We start from the raw sequence: 6,351 nt of genomic DNA, 5'->3' as shown, positions 1-6,351 counted from the left end.
TGCATATCACCATAGAATCTTCATCTGGCGATGGATGGAAATAGAGACAGAGACCCACATTGGAGCACTGGGCTGAGCTCCCAAGGCCCAGATGAAGAGCAGAAAGAGGGGGAACATGAGCAAGGAAGTCAAGACCGCAAGGGGTGCGTCCACCCACAGAGACGGTGGGACTGATCTAATGGGAGCTCACCAAGGCTAACTGGACTGGGACTGAATGAGCATGTGATCAAACCGGACTCTCTGAATGTGGCTGACAATGAGGGCTGACTGAGAAGCCAATGATAATGACATGGGGTTTTGATTCTACTGCATGTACTGGCTTTTTAGGAGCCTAGTCTGTTTGGATGCTCACCTACCTAGACCTGGATGAAGGGGGGAGGGCCTTGGACTTCCCACAGGGCAGGGTATCCTGTCTTCTCTTAGGACTGGAGAGGGAGGGGGAGTGGGGGCAGTGGGAGGGAAATGGGTGGATGGGAGGAGGCAGAAATTTTTAATAAATAAATAAATAATAAATAAATAAAAAACCAAAAAAAACCCAAAACAAACAAACAAAAAGAGTGTGGGTAGGAAGGAGTCGACGTGCCGCCTACTTTTAAAACACCAGCTACAGGCAGGCAGGCAGGTGGGAATGCTACCTACAAAACACCTACTACAGGCCGGCAGGTGGGAATGCTCTTTCTTTTTAATGCTTTGAAGGTAACTGAATCCAGTTGGCATACAAAGTCTGGGATAGCCGCAGGGACTCTGTCTATTGGGGAACCCCCAGGCCATCCCTGACATGGGAGATGTTGCTCATTACATGCTGACAAGAGCTGGCTTTATACTTCTGACTCTGGGCTTCCTGGGCAGAGTGAAGACCACAGGCTTTCTGCTCAGACTCATCTAGGCTTTTCCCACTGCTGAGACAAAAGCCCTGGCAGAGGCCATGTAGGGGAGGGTTTATTTAGGTTACCGGATTCAGAGCTGCAGTCCTGGAGAGCAGGGAGTACCTAGTACCTGGAAGCATTCATCACAGCACCTGTAACAGTGTGTCATGTGACAGACACTCTTCACAAAACCAGAGAGCAGGAACTGAGGTCAGAAGCAGGGGCAGGAATAACCTGCAAAGGCCTGGCCCTATTATCTGCTTCTACCATCCATGTCCCGACTCCTGAGGGTTCCACAGCTTTCAAAATTATACCACAAGCATTTATGTCATAAATCAAAGAAATACGAATCTCCTGTGGCCCTGGATATGCTCTTAAAGTGATGTTGTCCCATGTGCCAAGCACAGATACTAGAATGCTTACCACAACCGTTCTTCAATGTCAGAACCAAATCAAACACTTCCCAAGGCAGTGCTGACCTTCAGTGTTTCAGTGTGGGCCACTGTTGGCATGTCCTAACGTCCAGTTTCTTGTTTATTCCTCTTGGTAACACATGAGAAAATGGTTGACTAAAATCTAAGGTTGGTGGCTGTTCTGTGTAGGAGAAACTTGTCCATTGCTCTGAGGATGATCTGTGTGCAGCCTGTGCAGGAGTGGGTCCCAGGTTGTGAGCATATTGGTCGGTGTACTGTTAAGAGTGGAGTATATGTGCGCAGTCTGTGTAATTAAGGGTCTCAGGCTGCCATATATTATTATTATTATATTACTATTATCATTATTATAATTATAAAAGAGGGATATGGATAGTCCAAACCAAGTGGAATCCTGGGTAATGAAACTATTCTCCCTGCTTTCCTGCTTGAGTCTTACATAGTAGCAAATCAATAGATAATGCTAAAATTGAAATTTAGAGAATAGCAAAACTAACATATTATTTATGAAAATGTCACAACTGTTACAAATATTAGCTAAAAATGTCAGTGGTTTTTTTTTTAAAGAAAGGTAATTGGAATGGAAGGAGACAGGTAATTCACAAACCGCCTTTACAGACGTGGGATACTGAGCATTCTACATTGTAACTTAGCTATCTGTAGCAAGTGAAGAGCCCACAAAACAAACTTTAAAGAACACAAACACATTTTTTAATAAGTAATTTGTTTTTTTCTGTATTATTTGTATTATTTGAAATAATGTTAGGCTTTCAAAATTTTTCAGAATAAACCCAAAGAAAAGAAAAGAAATACAAACCTTTAATCTTATGTATTTGAAAATAAAAAAGAGACATTGCACATGCCCACAAAGCATAGCCTAGAAGTCCCCCAAAACAAAGAGAGGAGTTGTGGAGGAGGCAATGGAACCCCAGTATCATAAAATAAATCTCATCTGTTCTAAACGAAGACAAACCAGGGGAAGACAGCCTGGCAAGTACATTTGCACTCCACACAAAACTCCAAAACAGAAAAGCTTGTCTATCTTGAGATGTGGGAAAAGGCTAATTCCAAAACAACAGACGGTTTTCTCTCTTAACTACAAATCTCGTTGGTTCCACTCCTCCTATTTTCGTACCACTCCTCTATAATAATCATGTTCTCACTTTCATGGTTTCATTTCTCAGATGCTTCCTCATCAGCTGACTCATCTTCAGGGAAGTGTGTTTCTTTTCTATACGTTCGATACCGTTTCTGCTGGTTCCCACGGCAAAGGCTGTTGCCCTCTATGCCTGTGCTGTTCTCTCAGAGACTGTCCAGCCCACCTTCTCCTGTGGAAGCTTCTCTCTGCTGGCTCACTTTCCCTAGAGCTCTGAAGGACTGGAGGGGACACTGTCAGTCACACTGCTTTGGTCAGCAGTTACAGAGAGCGCCACACACGACGAGCCAAGCCCTCTCCCTAGGTGAAAGCGTGTTCTTGTCCTCTTGGCCAGAGGGCTAGCTGTTCTTGCAGATGCTTCTTACAGAGTTGGATGAGGGGAAGACATGTAAGCTGTCTCAGGCTCCCTAGCCACATTAGGACTGAGCCTGGCACGAAGCTGCTCTTCTGTTAATTTCCACTTTCCTGAAGACAGAACTACCATGTTATTTAGGGAACCCATCTCATCTATTATACAGAAGAAAATCCCACAGCCAGCTCTCTGTGTATCAGAGTTGAGGACCAGCCCAGCTGGGCTGGCAACTCTTCAATGAATTATGTTGCTAATCACCACGCAGCCTGCTCATTCACCCAGCATCCCTTGACAAATATTTCCAACCCTCGATGATGGTGATCTTGGAGACTTTCCAGGGCCCTCTGGGGAGGACTGGTGCTGACTTCCACAGTGACCCATCCCGACATCCAGATGTCTTTATCTGTCTTCCTTTTCCCTCCCTCCTTCCCTCCCTCCCTCCCTCCCTCCCTCCCTCCCTCCTTCCTTCCTTCCTTCTTTCTTCCTCCTTTTCTTCCTCCATTTCTTCTTCCCTCCATTCTTCCTTCTTTTTCCTGGTAAGTCTTTGATAGGTTTCCCAAGCTGGCATCAAATTGACGTGCTCAAGCAAATCCTCCGCTGCAGCCTCTCCAGCTCCCCAGTAGCTGTAACCACAGGCACACGCCCTCATGATAACCAGATGTCTCCATTTGTTTGTGGTTTTCTCCACTCTGCTCTTCCTGCCAAACCAGTCTACCATATAGTTTTCCAAAAAAAAAAAATCTTTAAAAATCCCTGATCTGCTGATTAAACCTCTTTTTCCAGGACCTTCTAACTTATAAGGACACAATCTTCCCCGCCTTTCACTAGTCCCTTCTCAAGCGTGGAGAGGAAGTGCGTGTGTGTGCGTGCGTGCATGTGTGTGTTTGCTCAGTTTCCCATCTTGATATGGTGGTGAAGTTCTAAGTTTGATCTCTCTCTTGCTTATTAGAATTTTCTGAATAAGTTTCCAAAGCAGGCATGTGCTTGACTCCCGCATATCTAAGAACTTTTAGCACCGTTTCTCATAAACAATAGCTGGGTATAAAATTCTGGTCTTGCAATATTCTCGTCTCACAATTCTTTAAGTATTGCCTCTTTGCTTTCTGAGGTCACGGTCTGATAAACTGCCTTGGTTTTCAGTTAGGTAACTGATTTCCTTTGCCTTGACTACTTAAATGTTCCCCACTGGGCACCACATTTCACAAAGAGTATTCAGAGTATAACTTGTGGGTTTTATCACAACCTTGTTTCACAACTGTTATCCCCCTTCAACTCAGAAGAGATAACCCCTTGCCCTTCATTTCTGCCTCGAATGTTCTCTAAACTCTCCCAGCCTCTAAGGAATTTCTTCCTTAGCCCCTGGATATTTCCACAATGAGAATATGATCTCTTAGGCCCTCTATCACCTTATCTTTGGGCTGAATGTCAAGCAGGGTTCATTCAACCCTTTCAAAGTACTGGGGGGGGGGTGTCAAATATATATGTATATGTAATTTAAGACATCTTTTTCAATAACACACTAGCAGGTTTCATCTACTTAATGTCCTCTTATGATGCCCAGTTGCTAAGGAACAGAGTTGCCAAGGAACACGGCCGAGTCCTTGCTAAGCCTCAGTTTACTCAGCATCTCTAGGCTTTCTCTACTCTTTCCTGCACTATTCTCTCCTTCATCTGAACACCACTAGGCAATGCCATCTCTTCCCATGAAATTTTCTACTATCTACATCATGTTCTCATGGAACTTTGTCTCCAGCCTGGCTTTATCAACCCAATGTCTATTCAATGTCTCATTAAAATATGGCATTCAGCACGTGCAATGCAGGACTGTCTGAGGTTCCTTCTCAGAGGATGGCGCTTAACTGTTCCCCCTCGTCACCTGGCGTCTTTCTTGTTTTCTGCCAGATACTGATTCAGATGATCTGGTGCCTCTACCTCTTACTTCCATCAGTACCCACGACCATGTCTCTGGCTTCGGTTACCTTTACCTCCCTAGAATCTTGTGGTGGTCTCCTACTTAGTCTATTTCATGAATCCTCCTCACCTGCTATTGATTCTCCGTGTTATCTCTGGAAAATCCTTTTTCAAATACACCCAGGGAGCCTCTGTCTTTGTGTGGCATCATCCGCAGGTAGAGGTGGCACTGTCTTAAACCTGGTTTCCACTTTGTGGCTGAAGGGCCTCATTTAAGGAGTTCTTGCTTGTGGAAATCAGCCTCTGCTTGTTTGCACTTAGTCAGTTCAGACATTCCTGGATGCTCTAGCCCGTTGCTTCTCAATCTGTAGGCCATGACCCCTTTAGGGGGGGGTCAAATGGCCCTCTCACAGGGGTTGCATATCAGATATTTACATTGCAGTTCATATTGGTAGCAAAGTTACAGCTATAATGCAGCAATGAAAATAATTTTGTGGATCTGGTCACCACAGCCTGAGGAACTGTATTAAAGGGTTGAAAGTTTAGGAAGGGTGAGAAGCACCACTCTTGCCTCACAAGGATGCTTTTTGTCCCCACAATGGGTAGCATTCTCTTTCAGTTTTTATTTTTTTAAAGATGTATTTTATTTTATTTGTGTGTGTGTGTGCGTGTGTGTGTGTGTGTGTGTGTGTGTGTGTGTGTGCACATAAACATAGTACCTGCAGAGGCTAGAAAAGGCCCCTGGATATCCTGGAGCTGGCAGGATAAGCAGTTGGGAGCCACCCAGCATGGATGCTGGGAACTGAACTTAGGTTTTCCAGAAAAACAGCAAGTGCTTGGAACTGCTGAGCCATCTCTTCAACCTCTGTCTTTCAGTTTTGAGATTTTATCCAGGCAGTTACTTCAGCCTGGATAATTTCCAGTTTCATCCATCAAGATCTGTTTTCCTCCTAATGCCTACATATTCTTCAAGCCTACTAAAATATGGCTCCCGGAAGCTCTCTCCTCAGTCCCTTCAGGCCAACAAACACCACCTTGGGGGGCTTTTCACTGCTGGTACAGCCCTTTCAGAACTGAGCTCTTGGTTGTGATCTGCCTAGAAGGCAGCCGCAGCTCTATAGGCGCCGGGTCCTCCTGTTTATTAACTAATGTTATTAACTAATTACGTACTTTGTGGTTCCGGTGAGCCTTACACATACTGCTTATTTTTCCTCCCTGCCTATAATGTGGGAGTACTTAATGATTTTCCCTCCACTAGCCGTTTTAATTATGCCCAACCTTTGTAGTACTTTTAATTAAGATCCTAACCCTTATTCATTTCGGCAACATTGTCTTTCATCATTGTTCTCTGAACTTCTTTTTCTGCTGTTACTCCGTTTTTTGAATTCTCAATGCACAAAGTGTATACTTTTTCTTCATCTCTGATTCCAGGAGACTTTTCTTCAGCTTCCCTCTACTTCAGCCATTGATTTGGTGTGCTGTGGCAGGCTAACTTCGGGCCACATCTGTCCTGACCGTTTAAAATGTAGATTGCCAGTTTCATTTTATCTGCAGACAATCCCCAAAACTTCAACCCCAAAGCCTGGTTCCAAGGATTGCTGGATTCTTTCAAATGCAATCAGGAAGACCAGCAAA

This window comes from Microtus ochrogaster, chromosome 7 (genome assembly GCF_000317375.1).
Source record: "Microtus ochrogaster isolate Prairie Vole_2 chromosome 7, MicOch1.0, whole genome shotgun sequence".
Taxonomy (NCBI): domain Eukaryota; kingdom Metazoa; phylum Chordata; class Mammalia; order Rodentia; family Cricetidae; genus Microtus; species Microtus ochrogaster.
This window is presented reverse-complemented; position numbering follows the sequence as displayed.